The sequence below is a fragment of the Puma concolor genome, chromosome C1, assembly GCF_028749965.1.
Source record: "Puma concolor isolate L17-30 chromosome C1, mPumCon1.1.hap2, whole genome shotgun sequence".
Lineage (NCBI taxonomy): Eukaryota > Metazoa > Chordata > Mammalia > Carnivora > Felidae > Puma > Puma concolor.
The window spans coordinates 69,413,263-69,438,192 of NC_141674.1; the positions used below are offsets into that span (position 1 = coordinate 69,413,263).

Genomic DNA, 24,930 nt, shown 5'->3' on the forward strand with positions numbered 1-24,930 from the left:
AGGTACATTTAACGTCTCTGTGATTGATTTCCTCATTTGTAAAATGTGGATAAAGCAACCTTTCCTAGCTATCTCATAGACTTCCTTTGTGAGCCAAAATGATTACATCTGTGAAGGTTCATTGTAAACAATAAAATGAAATTCAAAAGTTGTTAGTCTACTTCTCTCTCAGATTTCAAAGCACTTGACATAAGTGGTCTTATTAAATTAATGTTAGTGAGGTGGTTTACAAGTGCTATGGTATTTCTTGTTTACAAATAAAGCCATTTGGAAATCTTGATTTTCATGGAACCAACATTGTATAGGTAGCCAAGCTAGAAATAGAATCACACCTCATACCTGGCTCAGTTTTCTTCATAAGATTTGACTCCCTTGACATTAAAAATAAATTGTAACATTTAGCTATAATTCCTTTTGTCATGGATAACAGTGGCTTTACAACTTTTTGATTGTGAAAGAAAAAAAATAATTTTACATTATAAACCAGTACATGTGTGCAGGTGCACGTACACACAGACTACATATACATCTACACAAATAGAAATATAGAAAACAGATAAAAAACTATTAAACATACTTATTCTATGTGCAATTAGTTCTGACATTTTTTTGTTAAATTTGACTAAAACCTTTGTTGCAACTTATTAAATTGATTTTATGAGCAACCAATAGTTTGTGACCCATAGTTTGTAACACACTACTACGTTCTGCTAGTGCTACTCCTTCTACTAGTATAAAAGCAGTGAGGGCATCTGGGTGGCTCAGTCAGTTAAGCATCTGACTTCAGCTCAGGTCATGATCTCATAGCTTGTGAGCTTGAGCCCCACATCGGGCTCTCTGCCTCATGCTGGGTTCTCTGCTGTCATCACGGAACCCACTTTGGATCCTCTGTCTCCCTCGCTCTCTGCTCCTCTCCCACTCTCTCTCATTCTCTCTCTCTCTCTCTCAAAAATAAACATTAAAAAAAAAAAAAACACAGTGAAACAGGGATAGCCTAGAGACTTTGGGGCTCTATCCAATGGAAATCCTACAGATGTGTTTTGTTAGGGCTGGGCAGTGTTTTGTTGCTGTTGTTATTATTATTGGTTTGTTTTTATTAGCCTAAGCTTTACCTCAGAAATACTGAATCATGATATCTAAGAAAAGGCATGGGCATACATATTTTAGAAAATCCTCACAATTGAGAACACAATGTTTTAAATATTTCGTGAGTAATTGCAGTCAATCCTGTGATCTTCCAACCATCAGTATTCTACTGGACTATCCATCAGACTCAACATGTACCAAATTGACCTTAAAATCTCCAAACAAACTCGTCCAGTCCATCTTTTCCTTTCCCTTCGGTGTCCCCACCCCCATATATATATGTTTTGTTCTGTAAGAGTTTCTAGGTTCTACATTTGTATCAGTAGAGGCTGTCACCATATACTCAGCAATAAGCTGGTTTCTCTTCACTCATTTCCCCTCCACAAATGAATTAATTAACATTACTCATTATTTCTGCTATCAAAGTCCCTGCCTTAATGCAAGACTTCCTCATTCTTTACCTGGACTATTGCATAATTACTGTTATTCTCATCTCACCTTATTCTCTTCAAATCAGTTCTTGATGCTACCAGCCAGGAGTCTTTGCTTAAGGTGTTTAATGGCTCTGTTTCCCAATAAGATAACTCTAAACTCTTTTTAGCAGCAAAGAGCAAGGTCTTTCTACCCAAGCTTCCGTTTATTTATTTCTCCCACTGTAATCACTGCAGCTCCCATTCATACCTACCTTTAATTTATCATGTTCCCAATATGTACCAGGCTGCCTCATGCTTCTGCACCACTGTGGCCCACGGACAGAGCTCCCTCGTTTGACGCCTAGCTCCGATCTTTTCTTTTAATTGACATTCTGTACACTCTGCCTGATTTAGGGAGACACAACTGCATTCAAATTCTGTCTGTGTCTCCTAATCTTTCTAGTGATCTTAGGCAAGTTGCCTTCCGGTACCTTGGTTTGCTGCTTTGACTTGTAGGGCTCTTGCAAGGTTTAGACTTAATACATGTAAATTGAACAGCACAATTTCTGGACATCTACACAGGCATCTTCAAACCCCGATTTCATGTTTGTGAAGTTATGACTAAGTTTTTGTATGGCAAAATGAACACACTTGGAATTATTTGGCTCTGAACAAATAATGGGCTTATCTAAAAACACACATTTAATTTTGTGTGTATTTATTGAATAACTACCTTATGCCAGATCTGGAGGTAAAAAGTGAATGAACTATTGGCATTTAATCTATATTTTTTGCATCATTGACACACTCTAAAACATTTACTAGAAATTTATACACTTTTGATAATAATAATGACTTCTGTAAAGTATTTTGTAGCATGACATCTTCTTTTTTTTCCTTTTTATGAGTGGCCTCAAAGCCAACAACTTGAAAACTGGCTTAGCTTTGTAAACAAAACATCACAATGCTTTAAAATGGCATGAATTGATCAATTTGAAGAGGTAGTTAGTAAACTGTAGCATTAACTTCGCTCGCAGTGAGAAAATCTTTAATGATCTATAAAGGGGAGCAGATAGCATTTTAATGGAATTTGAAGACGATGCCAATATTTGCAAGAAAAGGAGACTCTTAAACATGGACCACACTGCCTTAGAGCAGGAACAGGGCTTACCACTAGGTCAGTTTTAAATGCAAAGTGGGACAAATTCATCAGAAACCTAGATGTGCAACAGGCAGAAATGGCTTCTGGGGAGAAGAGAGTTAGCTGCAGGGGCTCGTGGCCAAATCTCTCCCTAGTTTTGTAAGTGCTGGAGTCGGTGGCTGAGAAGAGGCATCGCCTTTCACAAAGATCTTCTGGACATTGTCCTAATCTCACCTCCCACCCTTTTGGGAAAACAGTACACACAGATCAGGAGGCATGAAGGGTGACATATGCTTGCTATATATAACCAGCCACTGGATTTATCTTGGATAAGTAATAAGAACCAGGGAATAATCCAAGCATATTAGAAGAGTATAAATACACACAACAGAGAAAATTTTTATACAGATTGTGGGGAATTCGAATGAGAGAGGGAGAGAAAATTAGGAAAGTCAAAGTTAAGTTCAGGCTTTAAGGGAAAACAACTAGAGTCTAAGAACTCTGCTTTCTCAGAAATAAGCTGCTAGGAAAAGCAGTTGAAAGCTAAGACACAGAGAAGGCACTCATTTCCAGATGACAAAACGTAAGATGTATTATTGCTCTAGACTGATCCTCTGTCGGAGCAAGATTGAATGGATAACCTATTTGGTCTTTCCATTTCTAGCTCTTTTTCATTTCCACTTCCATTATTCTATGAATATACAAGAAAGGGAAATATAATATTGTTAAAGCTCAGGTATGATTTATTGACTCACTGTATCTTTAAGATAACACATGTACATTGTGTTGTTATACTTGATAGCACGTTTTTTTTTTTTTTTTCATGAATAGTCGTGAATAGAGTAAACAGACTCATAAAGCCTGTTTAAAGTGTCAGCGGGTAAGTTACTGCCGATGGTGTCTTGGGGCTGCGTTAACTTAGACATGTAATTTTTCTTTCTTCCTCTTCCCTCTCGCCTCCCCTTTTTAATTAATAGATCTTCTCATTCATGAGCATTTAGCATCACCTTGTTTGCTTGATGCAATTCCCTTTGGGGGTTTCCTCTGTGGATGTAGTAGAAGGACATAGGGGAAACAGTTTGATGAATCACAATTTGTTGAAGGCAGTAATGGTAGCAGCGATAGAAAAATGGAATATTTGCAAAATGCCAGAGGTGAAGGAATAGGACACACATGATTAAAGTTGCCATAAAATCAAAGCTGTCAAAGCAACAAAAGCCGTAAAAAAGAAATATTCTGGCAACGTCAGTCTCCCCACACATCCAGGGGTGCCATGAAGCATGTTACTAAAGAAAGTCCGTTAGGAGTAGAGGAAGACATTTTTCCCACTGACTATGAAAACATATGCTGAACTATAAATGTTCTCTGCCCCAGGAATTTTAGCTTGAGCATCTTGGGACTGCAACCTTAAAACACCATTTGGAAAGCAAACACTAGCGACACTATTTCAAGGGGCTGAAAAAAGAAGGGAGGAGGGGATGTAGTAGGAAAGGTGATTTGGGGAAGCATATTCAAAGGCTGAGGCTGACTTTGGGGAACCCCGGTAGAGGATGTAGAATCTTGCATTCAATAATACCTGTGTTGTCTTTTCATAAAGATAGTGTTACTGTGGAGCTGGAAGCATGGAAAATGCCTCCATTTCCTTCCCAGAATTCACAACTAGGGGGCAGGTGGAGTCTGCTGAGTGATATGCAAAGTGTATGTCTAGAACCAAAAGGTAATTATTCCCTACCTGATGAGATCCAAGCTACTTTGGCATATGTGATTGGTTAGAAAGGGAAATGATCTGGAAACGTCCTAGAGTAGCCTAAAAACCTAAAGGTATACCAGGAAGGGATTGCACTGCTTGCTTTTGCTGCCCTTGATGGAAAGCTCTGCCTGACTGGAAGGTAGACTCTTAACATTAGAAATAAATTCTAAAGTTATGGGCAGGGGCGCCTGGGTGGCTCAGTCGGTTAAGCATCCAACTTTGGCTCAGGTCACCATCTCACAGTTCGTGGGTTTGAGACAGCTCAGAGCCTGGAGCCTGCTTCGGATTCTGTCTCCCTCTTTCTCTGTCCTTCCCCCACTCACACTCTGTCTGTCTCTCTCAAAAATAAATAAACATTAAAAAATAAAAAAATAAAGTTATGGTCTGGGTTTGAGTGAGACAACAGATTTGGAGTTTGGTTTTAAACAGAAGCAAGTTGTTACATAGCTCCTTGTATGGAAAATATACGCATATTTTTTTTTTTTTTAAATCGCACTATTTCTGCCAGGCTATTAGTGGTATAGTTTAAAATACTTTTGTGAATACATAAAAGTACAGTAGTCCCCATATATCTGTTCCAAGACCTCCTATAGATGCCTGAAACTGCAGATAATACTAAACAGTATATATATACTGTTTTTTTCTTACATATACATACCTCTGACAAAGTTTAATTTATAAATCAGGCACAGTAAGAGATTAGCAACAAGCACTAATAAAAGAGAATGATCACAATAATACTATTAAAAAGTTAAATGAACATGGTCTCCCTCTCCCCCCCGCCCCCCCCAAGATATTGTACTTCTCACTCTTCTTCTTGTGATAACGTGAGATGCCTCTGTGATGATGTGTAGTGAGGTGAATGAGGTAGGCATTGTGCTACTATTGACCTTCAGGCCATATGTCAGAAGGATGATCTGCTTCCTGGCTGCAACTGACCACAAGTGACTGAAACCAAGGAAAGTGAAACCATGGATAAGGGGGAACTACTGTATTCCTTGGAGGCTTGCTGAACTTGATTGCATTCAGAAAGCTTTCAGAAACCATGAACCCATGACCATTTTCTAATGAGGAGCTCATTTTCCTTTCCTACAAACTTTTTTGAAACCTCCAGTAGGCGTGGTAATGAGGGAGTGAGGGTGAAAATGCAAAGCTGGAAGAAATTGAAGAACCCACCTGCAGTTCATGTGCTCTCCTCCCAGAGGGGCATTCCAGAAGACTCAGGAAACACTGTGCTGAAAACCAGTTATTGGGACACAAGATCTGCGTCAAAAGACCCTCAAAGGCTTTAATCCTCTACAGATTCTTTTTGTTAATTGCTGTCTATACTTTTCCAGGAAGATTTCTTTTACTGACACTCATGGCTACTTGGGGCCACTTGGCTGCTTCAGATCTTATAAATAGTGGCCAAGATATAATAAACATACCTTTCCTAAGACTGGCTTTATTCCTGGTGTGGAGCTTATGTACCGGGAGAGCCCAGCTGCCTACACAGCTCTCTGTACACAGCAGTCAGGGGAGAGGCTCACCACTTACTAGATGTTTCATCGTGGGAAAGTTACTTATATCAGATTAAAGGTACTGGCGCCAGACATTTCTATAATGCCTCTTCTGATTGGAAAACTTAAAAATTTTAAGTAAATCAACTTCTCTGAATCTGTTTTCTTATCCACAAAATAGGGATATTGAAATTAATCCATCTTTCTTCCTAGGGGTGTTGTAAACCATCCTGTTGCCAACTTTCCTACATTATATAATTAAAAGGAAACATTATCATCAGTATCGTACTTATCATCACCATTGAAACTTCCTATAAATATAAAAAGTTCCATTTGGAAAACTGTTCAGTTTCTTTGAATGGATTAAAAGAAAGACACACAATGAATGAAAAAAATTGTCAGAGTTTGCTTTAATTTTTTTCTTTATAAATATCTGAGCTCATCTTGCAATAAAATATGTACTCGTGTGATTGTAATCATTTCCATGGTAGCAGATCGGGGATGACACACAAAGGTCTGAGACTTGAATATAGGTTCAAGCAGCAGGAGAAACTGGTTTGGGACCAAATAAGCTCTTATTCAAGTAAAACTGTCGAAAAACACTGCCAAGGGAATACAGAAAATAACTGGGGAAGGAAATTGCTTTTGGGATAAATGTTCTGTTCTTTCAAGTTTGCTCTGGTACAAAAGTGCCCCTTTGAAGAGACTTAATAGAACTATTAGAAGGACCAAACATGAAATATCTCATGAAATCTTAACAGGTTTATTTTATAACCATTTTTCCTAAAGGTGTATATAGAGGAAAAAGAAACCAAGGAGATAAAATTTGCACTCTTGTACAAATGCACAACGCTATTTGTTGTAGAACAATTACTTATGTCTAAATCGATTCCAAATTTGCTATCTGATCTGTGCTTTGCTGTTACTTATGCATTCTGTGCTACCTGTATGTCTGGACGCCAAACTGAAGTGCTTGATTTTTCCTTCACTTGCTCATTTACTGAACTTTTGCAGGTACTTGTAGCTCTTTAACAACAACAGTCCGTTGATGCTGTCTTTAGTTTTGATGAAAGTTTTGATATCCTTGTCTTCCTCTTACTTTTCAGTTATTGGGCATCCACTGTGTGCTGGGATGCTGTACAGATATGAGGAGTTGCCTGTTCTAGGCCCCGAGGATAAAAGAATGTATCAAATACATTCCCTGCGTGCAAATAACTTGCAGTTAGAATTTTAAATTTAGACCGTTGAAATACAACAATATGGAGCTACAGTGTCTGTAATCTACAAAGAGCAACTAATTCAGTGTTGCCTAGAGTCGCCTGGGTGGCTCAGTCGGTTGAACATCTGACTTTGGCTCAGGTCATGATCTCGTGGTTTGTGAGTTCCAGCCCCGCGTCGGGCTCTGTGCTGACAGCTCAGAGCCTGGAGCCTGCTTCAGATTCTGTCTCTCTCTCTCTCTCTGCCCCTCCCCCACTCACATTCTGTCTCTCTCTCCTTCAAAAATAAATAAACATTAAAAAATTAAAAAAAAAATTCAGTGTTGCCTTAGAGGAGGGGTCAAAATTGTTAAGTGTATTAGTAGTTTCACTGAGGCATGGAAGACCAGTAGGATTTAGCCTGTCCAGTGGAGGGGGGAGGGGAGGCCATAGGGGATTCAGAAAAGGGGAAGTGGGGTATTTCTAGGGTCAGAATAGAGGAAGGGTGTATTAGTTTGCTAGGGTGACCATAAAAGAATACCACAAACTAAGTGGCTTAAATGGCAAAAATTTGGTTTTTTTTGTAGTTATGGAGACTGGAAGTCCAAGTTCAAGGCATCTCCAGGATTGGTTTCTGTGAGGCCTCTCTCTCTGGCTTGCAAATGTGTCCTCACATAACCTAACCTCTGTCTGCATGGACTTCCTAGTGTCTCTTCCTCTTATAAGGACACCAGTCCTACTGGATTAGAGCCCTACCCTTATGATATTATTTTAGCTTGATTATCTTGCTTAAGTTACATTGGGAGTTAGGGCTTCAGCATATGAATTTTGGTGGAGCTAGGGGTGACACAGTTCATCCATAACAGAGAGTAAAGGACTCAAGTCTAGTCAATGAAGTAAAGGAATGAGAAAGATCATATAATGCTTGAATGTCAGACTGTGTGTCTAAGTTAATAAATTTTAGGAAACTGGGGAACCACTGAGGATTTTGTCAAATGGGCTACTGTGATCAGATTTGCCCTTTTTAAGGACTGTTCTTGCTGCAGGATGAGACAGCAATGAAGGCGGGGTCAGTGGCAGAGACAAGCTCAGATGCAGAGAGACAGGTTAACAGAGCAGGGAAGCCTGCCAGGCCAGGGACAATGATGGCCTGAGTCAGCAGTGGATAAATTAAGGAGACCTTTAGGGAGTAGAATTGATAGGAAGTGATGGTTAAATTGTGTATAGAGAGTGAGGATAGGAAAGTGGTTGGTGTTGGCTTTGCAGTATTTGGAGTAACTAAGTAGATAACGAGATAAATACAGTAAAAGTACTTAGGGGTTGGGCAGGAGATGACATGATCAGTTTTGACATGAAGACTTTAAAGCCTGTAGAACATCCAGATGGAGATGTCTAGGTAGATATATAAGCCTGAATGTCTCAAAAGAGTTCTTGGACGAGAACAGTTTGAAGTTATTCAGGAATATTGGCAAGAGTTAGAGCTGTGAGAGAAATTACCTAATTAATGTAAACTGTGAAGATAGCAAAAAACACCTCATACAAATAAAAGGTAGGAAGCATTGTCATTTAAAGTATGAGTAGAAGACAGCCCTTCCTTCTTATTGATGTATATAAAAATAGAATTCAAATAATACACTAGTTGTGAATTTGACTCAATTCTCTAAATAAATAGTAAATTATGTTTGTATTGTGATTTACCAAATAAATCGCATTGCAAAGATTTATTCCCATTGTACGTAAATATTTTATTCTCTTTGATTTCAATTTCAATCTGTGATTTGATTTTCGGCTTAAAGTCTTGTAAAAACTAATCATTATTTTGGTTGCAATATTTTCCCAAGTCTTCCAAGTAGTGTTAAGATTAAAACCTAAATCCCTATTAACTAGTAATGGAGTTTTGAAAAATGTAAATAACTCCAATAATACCTTTAAATCAGGGAAAATTTGACTTAATTCTAAATATGGCATCGTTCTGTGCTTTTGATTTCAAGTTGCATAACTTTAACAGCTGTATCTTAAAGCATTATCAGGAGATGCTAATTCATATTCTTGCTAATTCATATATCACTGCTGTGTCCCATTCATAATAGTCACATGCACACAGTATATCTACCTGAGAATATTTACGGTGGTTGTATGCTTGGCTTCAGGAAATTGACCTGGAGAATTGGAATTCATTGGAATTCTTCCTATGAGGAAGGAAGGGACCCAAACAGCTGGTAACAGTAATTCTTGAGCCTTGCTGCATTTTTTTTTTCTTTGAACATCTATTTACTGTCTCAGGCACTGTTCTAGGAGCAGTGATTACAGAGGATAGCAGTAAACAGAACTTAGCTGAGACCTCCTTGTTTCAGAGCTTACAGCATATCTTCTTTTGAATTCACCTGAATATATTGCTGTAAAACCCTATCCCTGCATATAAGAATGGGATGGTGTAGTGCTGTTGCTGCAGCTGTTTATGGAGCAGTTCATTGTAAGTTGGCTCTTCAATTCCATCACCTGTTCTTGGAGGTAGCTATTCTGTATTCCAGAACTTCCCTCACAGTGATGGAAGTAATGACTTGGACCAAGATGAGCAGCCACGAAATCATTTGCTATTGGGCCCAATAGGGTAGGAAAAAAGATAGTCCTTGGTCTCGGTTTTCTTTGAATCGTCATTGTTTCCTAATTTCTGTTCATGGCTCTTCTTCTCCAGCTTGAATATTCAAGAATATAGGAGGTTAATTAGTTGAAGCGGAAGAAGTATGAGGTTGGTTTTAGTTAAGTAAAAGTGACAGACTTTTGAACTCTGCAAACCGTGACAAGAATTCCAAGGCATTCACTACCACTTGGTTATTGATTTCCACAGATTTTTGCATCATTTAAAAAAACCAGACTAACTTAAGGTAAGCAACATTATCTATACGACAAACTTGTCTTTAAGGAAATCTAATGGTGTTGACACATAAAGTGGAAAAGACTTTTTAAAAATGTGTATTTTAACACTGTGGTTGAGTTATTAAATAACATTTATTGTGCTTCCATTTAGAACATTTGAATAAAGAAAAGCCTATACAATTTCATATGTTTTTCTTTCTTAACATGTGAAAAGAGAGAACCATTAAGTCACTTTAATGAGAAGTATTTCCAAATATCAAATGCAATAATATTTTAATTTCTCATTATTTTTCGTATTTACCATGCAGTAGATTAAAAAAACAGAAAATTTAGAAATGATTGAAATTTGAAATGAATATTGTTATTATACTGGCCTAACAATGTCATGATTCTTCCCCAGGGGCTCAGTATCACACTTCAGTATCTTGATAGATATCATAGATGTTAGGTTATTATCAAATCTGACAGAAAAGGCTGTGATTTGAAAGCTTCCTTAAGAATTCTATCTGTAATTTCTGTTAACATTTGACAGAGTTTCATGACATTAGAACCACTAAGCTCATTGAAATTCAACATTGGCTGAGTTTCTTGCATACGCTTCTCATTTACAGATAACACTTCTATTTCCTGACACAGAGATTCAAAATGAATACCTCAAGCAGGAAAACAAAACAAAACAAACTACAAAAAAATTCATTTCAAAATAAAATCAAACACACCAGAACAAGTACCATACTGAGAAACATTTTAAGGAGACCGGGGGGGCGGGGGGGCGGCGATGGAAAGGAGCAGATTTAATTGATAGAAAACAGACTTTTATACTCAAGTTCAAACAACTCATCTTTTCTGTCCTGTCAAGACAGTACCAAATAAATTTAGAAAATAAATAGTAATAACTCAAATTGCCCTAAGACTGTTTTGTCAATCTCAGTAGTTCTAAAATTTGTGATTAAAACTATATCTCGCAAATATTAACCTTTCGATAGCTTTTGCAACTTGTTTCAAGATACATATATGTAGGAATTTTCCAATCTATTGACTTTTTTCCCCTTTCTGTCTCTATGTGGACATATTTATTCAATTTGTATAAACAGCCACTTTAAGGTAAACTGGGAAAGTTGATTCCATTTGACAACTTCTAAGTATGATCTTATGTACCTTTGATATCAGACTGAAAAATAATCAGACAGCTTTTCCCTACTCCATAGGGGTTTTGGGGGAAAAAAGAAAAAAGAAAGAAAAAGTATATTTGTAGTTCCTTCATCTTCTGAACTAGTCACATGGCCATAAAATAACACAAAAACTCCCTGGACCAAGATATGAAGTAGACACTCAATGTGCTTGTTGATTTTTGGAAATTATATTTTGTTAAACAAAGATAGACAATATTATCCAAAAAGCTAGGCAAATATTTATTTGATGGAGCTTATGAAGAATAAAACATCAATAGTTCAATAAGGTCCTCTTAATGAGATTCTACCCCTTAAAATTGCTCAGAACATGTAAAGCATGTTAATTAGTAACATTATTTTTTTTTTAATTTTTTTTTTCAACATTTATTTATTTTTGGGACAGAGAGAGACAGAGCATGAACAGGGGAGGGGCAGAGAGAGAGGGAGACACAGAATCGGAAACAGGCTCCAGGCTCTGAGCCATCAGCCCAGAGCCTGACGCGGGGCTCGAACTCACGGACCGCGAGATCGTGACCTGGCTGAAGTCGGACGCTTAACCGACTGCGCCACCCAGGCGCCCCAGTAACATTATTTTTATACTTCCTAAAAATGATAGGGTTTTCTCTGCTTTTTCTCTCTTGAAAATTTACACGACAAATACATATTGCACACCTATAATGTGCCAGGCATAATTGTCATAGTGTGTCAACATAATTGCTGTTTTTCTAAGTAAAAATTTTAAACCGGACACATAGTCTGGAAGTAGATTTTTTTGTACTTTCCATGGTCTTGCAGTTTCCTGTATATCATCTGTAATCTCCAACCTCTAAATATGCAATGAACGGTAAGTTAATTTTCAGGTCACAGATACCACAACTGATACTTGTATTCTGAATGTCGAACTTGGAATTTCCAGATGAAATAATGGATTATGCTGTGGGAACAAAAGGATAGAACACTTGCAGTTGTGATTGTCCTACACAAACTGAAATTCACAGACCTCATCCCATTAAACCCCCAGAAAAAAGAATGCCTTTTAATTAGTGTGCGTCCCCCACCCCCATCCTTTATGAATGTTAGAATTGTAACAAAAAGGCCACTGCACCTTTGAAATGTTTCACGTGAAAGAGCCCAGTTTCTGGTTTCTATTTTGCACTTCTAAGTGTTTTCTAGATCCTTTGGAATGCTTTGCCTGCAATGGCTGTGCCATTCTTACAGCTTAATGCGTGTGCCTTTCTTGCAACTTTATTTCTAATTAGTTGTTGCCTTCTTAGAGATGAAAGCCCTTTTGCACCTTGAAGGGCGATGTGAACTTAATGAAAATATGCTGATACAAGTTAAAGATGTTTCTTTATGCGAGTAAGGGCGTTGAAGGTTAACCCTGACCTTCTCAGAGGAAAATTGCTGTACTATGTTTCAGTTAAGATTATGTATTACCATATTTCTTTCAGCTAAACCAGGCACATAATTTCAGGGTGAAAAGAGTTGTTTTCTTTAGAATCACCTAAACACAAGTTGGCTTAAATGGATAGCTGCAAAAATAAATCCTTGGCAGCAATAACAATACCAGGAGAGAATGTGGAGTGTTATCAAGAGTCGCATCAGGGCAGAGGATCCGCCTTCCCATTTGTTTTTCTTTGGCTGGGGAAATAACGTCCCCTCTGGCAATAACTTCTGAAGTTTCTTTGTGTATTTTGAAGTATTCAGAGTGGACACTGTGATGTGCTGCCCAGATGCCCCTATAAGGGGCACTTGTTAGCCCAGCTGCTGGGAGTGCTGCCGACAGAAAGCTTTCAGGAATCCCCTTCCGGGACTGCCTCAGGTGGAGAGTGACCCTGCTCACACCAAGCTTTTTTTAGGTCAGCCCCCGTCAGATGACTGATGATATGGGTGGAGGGACATAAAAGCCTGGATACCTTAGCCCAGCTTGGAATTTTGAAGGGCCATTCTAGTCTTAGAGTTGCCTGTGAAAAGATGAAAGAGAAGTACAACGCACAGGCATATAAGCATCTCTTAAATTCGCCCATTTGCCACGTCTATGTTCATATAGATACGTACACGTGCAGATTGCTAAACTTTGAGAAGAATGTTTCAGAAATTACGATACATCACCCTGAAATATGTCAGCAGTTATTTTCCAAGAATAAGGACACTCCGCTGCATAGCCGTAATAATATTGTCACTCTCAAGGGATATAACGTTGATACTATACAACTGCCTGATATACAGTCCGTATTCTAATTTCCCCAGTGTCCTAGAAATGTCTTTGATAGCTGTTTTTTTTCTCACTGGGAATCCGTCAAGGATCGCAGATTGTATTTGTGTCTTTAGTCTTCTTTAATTTACAATAGCTCTCCCACTTTCCTCTTTCTTAATCATATTTTTTAAGAGTTCAGAAAATTGTTTTGTGGAATGCCACACAACCTGGGTTTGTGTGAGTGTTTCCTGATGAGTATGTTCATATTCAACATTTTTGTAAATAATACTAAAAATGTGATATTGTGTCCTCAGTGCATCTAGGTGATATTAAGTTGATGACTTAGTTAAGGTAGTGTCTATGAGACTTCTTCACTGATAAGCTATCTATTATCCTTCATAATTAATACGTAATCTGTAGGGAACTCTGTTTCACCAAGGCTTTAAAACTTTGGATTTTATGTTCTCAATAACCTTCTCTAATGGTTTTAACATCCATTGAAAATCCTTGCCTAAATCTATTTTTATCCTAGAGTTTGCAAAATCGTTGTTTAATTTTTTCCTTCTATGTTTATTAGCTGGAAGTCTTCTGTAAAGATGTAAAGATGAGCCTTCCTTCTTTCCTTTTTTCTTCTCTGCCTTTTTTGGGGGGAGGGGCAGCAAAGGGTAGAAATCAGGGATTTTAAAAATTGGATGTGTAATAATTTATTAAAATTATTTTAGTTTTATATGTTTATGATTCCCCCAATTTAGTCAGTGGAAACCTCTTAAATCCTTTGATAGTTTGCTTTCAGGCATAAAAAGGTATTTTATTTCTTTGCCCACATTTGTGATCAGTTATGTCCTTCAAATGGTATTTACAAACCCAAATGGCATTTACAGGCCAAGATCTGGTGCCACTTTGTTCATTGTTCCTGGGATTCATTCCATTTCTAGGGCTTTTCTTTGAACAGATCCAGGAAACAAACAAAATATAAAAATCACGTGTTCTTTCAGGGACCTCCAGTTTCTTCCCATCCTTCTCTCATATACCTCTTTCCTCAGTGAGAACTCTGGTTCCCAAGTAACATTCATCTGTTTACTCATTGGCCCTATATCTATCTAGCTATCTAGCTGTCTATCTATCTATCTATCTATCTATCTATCTATCTATCTATCTATCTATCTGTCTGTCTATTATCTATCTATTGTCTATTATCTATCGATTTATCTATTGACTTATCTATCTGTCATCTATCTATCACTTATCCGTCATCATCTCTTCCTCCTCCTCCTCCCTCATCATCATGATCATCATCATCATCTTTCACTTATTAGGAGGCTTAAATAAAACCCTTCAAAACACACCCCCACCGAGTAAAGATGAAGCTATTCTTGCTGTTTTTGTAGTTAGAATATATCCAGGGTGCACAGCTGAAATACTATGGTCAAAGATATTTAATTAGTTCTGTTATTCCTATGTAATTATACTTTCCATTTGATATGGTTGTCCCCATTTGTCTCTGTGTATAATTAATTTTGCTGGTTTTAGTACATCTTTGTTGATTTCTTTTGAAACTATAAAATGTTTTCATTATTCCAAAAAATTTTTTTAATCCCTTCTCCTTTTCTTATTTTATATAAGAATAGTTGGCTTAGGTTACTTAATATTCAAGTTTACTGTGATCGCCTTTGGGGGTAATTAACATTGTCCAGAAATGTATGTCTATACAATGAAGACTTTGTGTTTACCATTTTAGGGGAGAAAGAGGGAAGATTCATATTTGAATGAAGGTTTAGGCACATAAAATTTTAATACATTTTATCAAGTTCATCAAAGCCTAAAAGTATTACTTTGTTACATAGGATATCACATGTGTTTAGAAATGTGTGCATGGCTGTTGAGTAGCCAAAAACGTGGGCTGTGCCGGCTATTGTCTCTCAGTTCCAAATACCCCCTTCATATTCTTCTCTATGATGCTGGCACTCTCTAAACTGTATTTCACCCTTGCCACCCCCATTGTCCTGTTAGGTTCTACCATAGGGCATCACGGGAGACTAGAGAAAAGAAGGAAGATGGAGAAAGGACTTGCTTCTTCTCGTTTACTTGATCCTTTCTGAGTTTCTCCAGCAATAACCCTTTACCCAGACAGAGATCTTTCTAGTAGTAGTTGTTTCAGCTTATTACTTATTCCAATACTTTTAGACTAGCCACTAAGAACTCTATTTTTTCAGTGGTCTGAGCCCCTCCTCAGAGCTCCTGAAGTTCTAGCACCATCTGGGGAGTGCTCTGTCTTCAGAAAAATGTGTTCCAACTTTGCGAATTTCCCCCTTCAGTTTCCTTCCTTGTATCCCAGCTTTTTGGGTAGGAGCTGCTTCAGGCAGTCATAATCTCTATGTTACCTAAGTGTTCCATGGTTGCCTTTTCATTCTTCCAACAATCTAGACAAGCTCCTAAATTGTATTGTGAATATAATTTATGTGGTTTCTGTTTTCCTGACAGGATGCTAACACATAGGTATACTAAGAATAGTCTTAGTCATTCCCTAACGTTTTTATATCCACACACACCTGTAAGCACCTGTAGGTAACCAGTTTACTATATTTCACCATATCCTTCCTATATTTCATTTCAAAAAAAAGATGTTTATCTATATTTATAATTAAATCTAAACCTGTGTGTAAGAAGTGATGTCTTTTCATAAGGATCTTTTTTTTTTTTTTTTTTTTTTTTTTTTTTACAAAATCTGTAATGTATTCCATCATGAGAATTACCATAGTCATTCAGTCATTCTCCTATAACCAGACATTTGGGTTGTTTCCAGTATTCTTTATTACAAATAATGCAACTATGAAAAACTGTGTACATAGTTTTATCCCACATTTTTGGAGCTATACCTTCAAGAAAAAATTTCTAAAAGTGAGATTTCTAAGTTAAAAGGTAAACATATATAGAGTGTTGTTAGATATTGCCAAATTCTTTTTATAGCAATTGTCTCATTTTGCACATTTTCCTACAGTATAAAGAGAATCTGTTTACCCAAATTTTGCAGAAATAGTGTATTCTCAAGCTTTTGAATATTTTGCTCAATCTGACAGATAAGAAACTGTATCTTTACAGTTTAGTTTTAATGTGAATTTCTCTCATTATGTTTGAATATTTTTTATATGTGTAAGGGTAAGCTTTATACCTTCCCCCATGAACTATTTGTTTATTCTTTTCACTCTTTGGTTTTAACTATTTGTCTCCTCAATTTTTAGGAATTCTTTATATATCAGGAAGATTGTTTTGTTATATATATTCAAGTGTTCATTCCTTCTTGGTTATTTTTCTTTTGAATTTGCTTATAATGTTCTTTTGTGGTTGTTTTTGTTTTGTTTTGTTTTTTGCTATGCAAAATGTTGTAAGTATTCAAAATTATTAATATTTTACTTGTATTATATCTAGAGCCCAGATATTTGGTTAGACATTATTCTGGATGCTTCTGTGAAGGTGTTTTGGGGATGAGATTAACATTTCAATCACTGGATTTTGAGTAAAGCAGATTGCCCTCCATAGTGTGGGTGTGTTTCATCCAGTCAGCTGAAGGCATTAATAGGACAAAGACTAAAAAACAAAACAAAACAAGACTAAAAAACAAAAACAAGCAAATAAATAAATAAAAGAACAAAGACTGACCTCCCCCAAACAAGAAGAAATACTCCCAGCTGACTGTCTTTGGTCCCAAACTGTAACTTTTCCCTGAGTCTCCAGCCTGCCAGCCCACCCCATCATATCATCATATCATCATATCATCATATCACTAAGCCTCCACAATTGCGAGAGTTAATTCCTTAAAATAAATCTCCCTCCATGTATATAGACATACCCGACTGATTCTGTTTCTCTGGAGAACCCTAACATACATACCTTATCCATTTGGAATTTATTATGATGTTTGGTGACATGTTTCCTGTCTTATCTGTTATCCAAATGGTTATCTAGTATGTCAGCATCATTTGTTAAAATGTCTATCCTTTCTCAATGATTTGAGAGGTCACTTTTATCATATATATAAACTTTCATCTCGACTTAAGTCAATTTCTAGATAGCCTGTTCTATTCTACCGGCGTATGTATTCTTGCAACAATAACACCTTACTTGCTAAATTTTAGGAACATTATAATACGTTTTCATTTCGGATAGGGCTACTGCCCTTCACTTCTGTTCTCCCCTCGCCCCCAAATTTGGTCATCTGGTCACTTAAAAACTTCAAATGTTTAGAAAATTTGAAAGAATTTTACAGTGAGCACTCATACACCAGCGCACATAGTATAATATTAATTTTCTTTTAATCTTACTTTATTACATATTTGTTCATTTATCCATCCCTCTGTGTATACATCAGTCCATCTTATATTTGGGGTGCATTCCAAAGTAAAGTACAGACATCACTATCATCCTCCCAAATACTTCAGTATCTATAATGTCAAATAGAATTAAATATTGGTTAGAGTCTTATCTTTAAAATAAATTTTCCTATAATGAAATGCATAAGTCTTTAGTGTAGCATCCATTAAGTTCTCACAAATCCATATACCTTGTGATACAGTAAAGTTCTCTCATTGTCTTTCCCGGCAAATGCCTAGTAATGTTCTAAAGGTAATTGCTATTTAGATTTTTTCACACCATAGGTTAGTTTTGCCTATTCTTGGACTTCATGCAATTGAGTCATACACTATGTAAACTTTTGTTTCAAATTTCTTTTATTTGGCAGTATGTTTTGATAGTCATCCATGTTGTGTGCATGAGTAAATTATTTCTTTTAATTGCCGAGTAGTATTCCATTGTATAATTATACCAAACTTTGGTTGTGTATCTTTTACTGATGGACACTTGAATTGTTTCTAATATTTGGCTGTTATGTACAAAGCTGTAATGAACACTGTTAAATAACTACTTAGGGGATATATGTTTTTATTTCTCTTATGTAAGTACCTAGCAGTAAAATTGGGGAGGGGGCATGAGACAGGTGAATGGTTAGTCGTATAATAAGGAACTGCCAATTCTTTTATCTAATGTATGTGAATTTCAATTGCTTAATTTTTGTTTTTGTTTCTGAATTTTGGTGAGAGTTCAGTAGCAGTAGGGTTTTCTTTTTTGCCAGTTTGTCTTGCATTTATTTTTCCCCAATGAACTTTAGAATAAACTTGTCTATCTTCAAAACAAAATCCCAAACAAAACTGGTGACATGTTTTTGAGATAATTTTTAATCTATATTATTTGGGAAAAATAAATTTGAAAAGTAATCTTTTTTTTTTAAGTTTATTTATTTTGACAGAGACAGAGACAGTGTGACTTGGTGTGGGGCAGAGAAAGAGAGAGAGAGAGAGAGAGAGAGAGAAGGAGAGAATCCCAAGCAGGCTCTGCACTGTCAGCACAGAGCCCCATTTGGGGCTTGAACTCATGTACTATGAGATCATGACCTGAGCCAAAACCAAGAGTTAGACACTTAACCAACTGAGCCACCCAGGTGCCCCCCAAAATAATCTTTTCTAATGGCGAGGAATGCTTTCTATTTGTTCTAGTCTACTTTTGTGTCTTCAGGAGTGTTTTTACAGTTTTCTCTTTTCCACATTTCTTATTCAGCTTATTCCTAAATGTTTAATTTTTGTGCTATTATTGTAAATGGTTTTCTCTTCAGTTGGTTATTTTATATATCTCTCTATATAATTTTGTGTAGTAACATATAGTAAGTATATATTCGTATATATATTTACATACTAATTTTAATCCTGTCATCTTAATGAATTCCTGTTCTGTAAGCTAGTTTTAGCATTAATTCTCTTTGATTTTCTAGTTATATTGTCATACCATTTGTATAGAGATAATCTAAAAGCCTCATTCCCCCACGTCTTATGATTTTTAATAGTTTTCAGTTTTCTGATTTGCTTTGACTCTTTTTTCTTTTTGCCCTGAATGTAACCTTGTCTGGTATTAAGATTGCTAATCCTGCCTTATTTTTCTTTGCGTTTACTTTATATGTCTCCCTATCATGTTATTTTCAATTTTTTGACACATTGTGTTTTTGTTTCTGTTTCTATAAGCTTTGTTCAACCTGAAATTCTTTTTCTTTTAATAGGAGTGCTTAGCCTATCTATATTTCTTGAGGTGACAGATTTGTTTGGGCTTAGTTCTTTCATAGTCTTTTATATGATACTTTCACTTCTTTCATAGTCTTTTATATGATACTTTAACTTTTTATGACTTCTTTGATTTTTTTTTCCTGTATTATATGGTGGTTTTTCTCCTTGGCTTTGTCTTGTATGTAGATTCTCTCTGGTAAGTTGTAAGTTGTATCTGTATTGTCAGTTCTTTTAGTGATTACATTTATACCATCATTTTATATAATATACTTACTACTCTGCATCTTTAGGTGTAACTATTGAATCTCCATTTTGTGCAATAACAAAATTGCCATAATTCCCCAATCTCTTCTTTTTACTTCCATTTGAAATTATAGATAAACAGCATTTTTTCTTAGTCTGTTCTATACCTTTATATACTTAAACACAATTGTATTTCTATTATATTTTTATCCATTTTAAAACAAAATATATTTTAGTTACCAGCTTAACAATGAAGAAATAAAATACTTATATTACTCCTTATCTTATTTCTTCCTTTCGTGTTGAATTTTTTGCTCATATACATTTGCTTTATTTTTGTGGTTTGTTATATTTTCTTTTGATTTTATAACTGTAATTTTATCAAACATTTGGTCTTATTCTCAGTTGTTTGAATTCAATGTACTAACCAATCATTTCCCATAGTTTCTTTATTAATCTTTTCCTTGGCTCCATTGGTTTCCTTAAAGAAGGACTCATGGGAGTTGGAATTCTTGCACATGTAAAGATGCCTGTCTTCTGGCTTTGTTTTCATTCACAGTTTACTGGTTATCAAGTTTTTGTGTTATACTTTTTTTCCCTGAAAACACTGTACACATTTGCCAATCTCAATTACCATTGGAGAAAGCTGAGCAGAAGCCTCTAAGGCTGGCCTGAATCTTCACTTAATGTGGTGACTTTGTACTTTTGCCTTGAAGCCAAATAGAATTTTCTGATTTGTTTTGTTTAGAGAAGACTGACACCTTTATGGTCTATGTTTCAGCATTGATCATTCTGTATCCATGTTTTCCTGGAGAGTGGCTCTACCCTTTTACTCTGTAGGTTAGTCTTAGAATTCTAAAAAAATATTCTTGAATTACATTTTAAAATATTTTTCTGTCCCAATCATTGCTACTGCTTTTGAAAGTCATCGTTTCTATATATAGCACATCCCCCCCCCCCAATCTTGACCTCCATTTACTTGTTTTGTCTGGTTAGCGTGATGTTTTCCATTTGCAGTGTGATCAGTGACACTTTAACAATTGTTGGTTGTTGTTTTTTTTTTTTTTTAACTCAACTTTCCTGAGCTCTTTCTGCTCCTTTTTCTCTGTACCCATCATATATTTTCCTTAAGGCCTATGTTATACTTACCTTGAACTCTTTTGGCTATTTTGTTAATTTTGAAAAATTGTTTGGCATTGTGATTATTATATTTTTCTAGTTGTTTCTAGCCTTCACTTATTACTTTTTTGTATTTGGGGGAGGGGAGATTCTGTACTGGTTCAGTTTGATTGTTTGAATGAATTCTTCTTGGCATGGCGTTTTGCAAGAAGCTTTTGCGAAAAAGGGATCATGGTAATACTATGGGGTGGTAAGAATTCACCTTGGTACACAAGGAAACCCAAGATGCTTTGTTGGATGTGTGAGAGATTTATTTTAGTCATGACTCCAGAGCCAATAAAGATCAACAGCTATAGGAGACTCTTAAATCCCAAGTTTCTCTCCTCCAATCTGTCTCCAATCTCTCCAGTCATGCCAAATATGTTTTTGTGTTTCCTTGAGGAGTTCCTGATACATCATGGTACCATATGGCATTTTCCCACTAGCCTGGGCATTCCGTTTCTTCTGTTTTAAAACAAATGATTTTAAAGAAGATCATTGCTTTCGCTCCTCAGATGAAGTTTTTACTTATGAATAACTATGCTCTGCTGGCTGTGTTTGGGATCTGCAGACTTTCGCATTTGGTGTTTTCCCATACCTGTCCCTCCTTTGCTACATTTGGTGGTTCTTCGGCAAATATTAGAGTTTAGGGTTACAATGTTCTGTAATTTTGGAAAGATAAAAGTATTTTTAATTGTGTTTCCTCAGTTATGCTCATTGTTTTTCAGTGATTTCTAAGAGAAGATAAAGACAGGACTGTAAGTTCTCTGTTCATCGACTTTCAATCCTGGGGGGCTACAATAAGTGTATGAATCTTTACTTACATAAAGAATCCAATAAGGATGATGCTGGGATCCTGAGGTATTTGTAGCATATGAATCTGCTGTCAGCCTCAGAGTTGCTTAAGGTATGTAGCATAGACTTTGAGGAATAAACTCAGTTTTGGCCTCTTGTATGTGTTTGGGAGGTATAATTTACGTACGAGGAAATTCACCAAGTCTTAGTTTTTTTCTTAACTTTTGCTCTTCACAATTTTTCTTTATCTCTCTTATCTCATAATCCCCATTTATTTTTATCTTACTTGCTACTGGTGTTGTATCAAATAGGAAGTTTGGTCACAAATAACGGAAAACCCAACTCAAAATGATTTAAACCAGTAGTTATCGATCTTTAATATGCCATCAAGATCACTTACCCAGAGTTTCTGATTTAGTAGGTTTGGGGTGGTGTCTGGGAATTTGCATTTCTGACAAGTTCCCAGGTAATGTGGATGCTGCTAACTTGAGAATCATACTTTGAGAATCACTGAGGTAAACAATTGGATATATTATCTTGCAGTAAAGGATGGAAGGATGCCTCAATGGTTTGCTCATGTGATATTTCAACAATACAATTATTATTTCTTCACAAAAACATAGATGATCTACCCTCATGGAGCAAGCTGCTCATGGCATCTCAGAGCACAACAGCGTTCAGAAACCGGGGGTGGGGGGGTGGGGAATAAATACCTGATCCTCTTGTCTCTTCCAGAGCTACTTTTCCATGAAGCACTCTCATTGGTAAAATTAGGCAACACAATCTTTTTAATGCCTATTTACTACAAGGAGGTTGTAACTAGCATTCATTGTTAGATAAGACTAATCAGGACTTCCCTCCTATATCTAGCTCCATTCTGGATAGCCAAATCAGACCAGCGCTTGGGGCTGAAAACAGTGGGGGTTAAGTTGCTCGATGGGGAAAGTGGCTGTGCTGTTAATTACTGTGTAGGAATGTTTCCTTAGGACTTTTACTGAAGTTTGGGCCCAGTCTTTCCTAGTTTATTTTCATCTGTTTAGGAGTTAAAATCTAAGTGTTAAATGCCACATTAACACCTCCTTGTTAATTAGCATGAACAACAATGTCTCAATTGATTCTTTTAAATTCTCTGGTTCTATTCTTCCTGTCTTTTAGAGTAATCAAACTCTGTACAGTTTTTATGGTATAGTTGTGCAAAATGTGTCCTTCAATATTTACCTTAGTTTTTATTTTTCTTCCCTGTTTCTTTAACAAATATAATTTTTTTTTTTCTGATTCTGGAACAAACTTGGAATAACCTTTCTTCCGCTGAGATTCTAAGCTGCTGTTTTTGTTACTGTTATAGATATTTCACTGCTTCATTTGCTGATGATTGATTCACAATGACCTGTTTTCTCCAGGTCATACAACTTGTTTGCCTTATAATAACAGGGCCAGAGAATTTTGTAATGGAACTTAACATATGTGAAATAACTATCATATGTCATACTATTATTATTATGTAGACATTTTATCAAGTACACACACACACACACACACACTCAAAAATAATTAGCTTGACAAAAAGTGAACATTCTCATTTTACCACCAATCAGATCAATAAATTGAACAATCCATAGAAGCTTCTTACATATGCCCTCCTAACCAATATCCCTTCTTTTCCACGCCAAAGGTGACATAGATTAGTCTTGCCTATTTTTGAACATAATATAAGTGAAATCACATAGTATGAACGTTTTGTGTCACGCTTCTTTTGTTCCATCTTATATGTGAGATTGATCCCCTGCCTTTTCATGTGGCTAAGGGCTTGCACACATGTATACTCCTGGTGGTAAGGGGAAGTTCCAGTAGCTTCGTATCAGGCGAATACTTCACTATTTTCTCTTCTTAGCTTCAGCAGTTCTGGTGGGTGTGTATAGTGCTAGTTGTGGTTTTAATCTGCATTTTTCTCATGACTAATGAGGTGAGGATTTTCATTCCAAATTCATGTCTTTAGTACATATAAGACTATTCAGATTTCTGGGTTTTTGTCATCAGTTTTACTAACTTATGTTTTTATAGTCACCTTTCTTTTCGTCCTAATTTTCATGTATATTGGCTTAAGGTTGTGCATAATAGCTTCCTCTTGTATTCTTAATCTCTTTAAGTTCTGTATTGATGTCTGTTTTTCATTCCTGATATTATTTGTATTATTTTATTATTTTCTGCTTATTTTTTCTTTGCTAGAATTTTGCTACTCTTATTTGTCCTTCAAAGAACATAATTTGGATTCATTTTTTTTTCTTTTGAGGTGTTTTTTTTTTTAAACTTTTCACTCCTTTTTTCTTTATTCTCTTCTTTTCACTATCTTTGGGTTTAACCAGCTGCTTTTTTCCTACCTTTTTGTGGTGGATACATACATAGTTTATTATCAGCCTTTTTTTTTTATCTCTTTCAATATGCGTATTTAAGTTTTAAATTAATTTTGGTTTTCAATTAGTTAAAAACAGTTCTAATATTGAGATTTATTCTTTGCCTATGAGTTACTCAGAAGTATAGTGCTTAATCTCCAAACATTTAGGGATTTTTTTGTTAACCATTTGATGTTATTTTCTAGCTTAATGCAATTTTATTCCAAAAGCAAATGATATATAATTTCAACCATTTGAAATTTGTTGAACTTGCTTTATGTCCCTGCATATGGTCGATTTTGTAAATGTTCTACTATTGTAGGATGCAATGTTCCATACAACAATTATATCATTTGTCATTCATGTTGTGCAGATTTCTCTATTTTTACTGATTTTTGTTTGCTTGTCTTATCAAGTATTGAAAGAGGTGTATTAAAATATTCTTTCATGATTATATATATGCTTATATATTTTTTAATTTATTTAATTTTTTAAATTAATTTAATTTAATTTAATTTGTTTCATGATTATATATATGCTTGTATATTTTTTAATTTATTTATTATTTTTTCTTAGAGAGAGCTTGAGCAGGGAAAAGGGGCAGGGGGAGTGGGAGGGGTGAAAGAGAGAGGGAGAGAGAGAGAGAGCGAGAGAGAGAGAAAGAATGAATTCCAAGGAGGCTGCATGCTCAGCAAGGAGCTCTAAGCAGGGCTCCATTCCACGACTCTGGGATCATGACCTGAGCTGAAATCAAGAGTCAGATGCTCAACCAACTGAGCCACCGAGGGGTCCCATGATTATATATTTTTGAGTTCTTCTTTTATGTATGTATTTCAAGTTTTATTTTATATATTTTGAGATCATGCTCTTAGGTAAATACAAAGTAATATTTTATATCTTCCTGGTAAT

General features: G+C 36.0%; 2 long non-coding RNA genes across 2 annotated transcripts in view; both read left to right on the forward strand.

Moving 5' to 3' along the window:
• Positions 1-9,970, forward strand: part of LOC147578122 (uncharacterized) — a 38,116-nt gene extending 28,146 nt beyond the window's left edge. The window contains exon 3 of the long non-coding RNA XR_015254205.1: positions 9,934-9,970. This is a non-coding gene — a long non-coding RNA (uncharacterized LOC147578122). The remainder of the gene's footprint in view (positions 1-9,933) is intronic.
• The window catches only part of LOC147578121 (uncharacterized), a 213,282-nt gene that overhangs the window by 94,188 nt on the left and 94,164 nt on the right, over positions 1-24,930 (forward strand). The gene's annotated exons all lie outside the window — the stretch shown is intronic.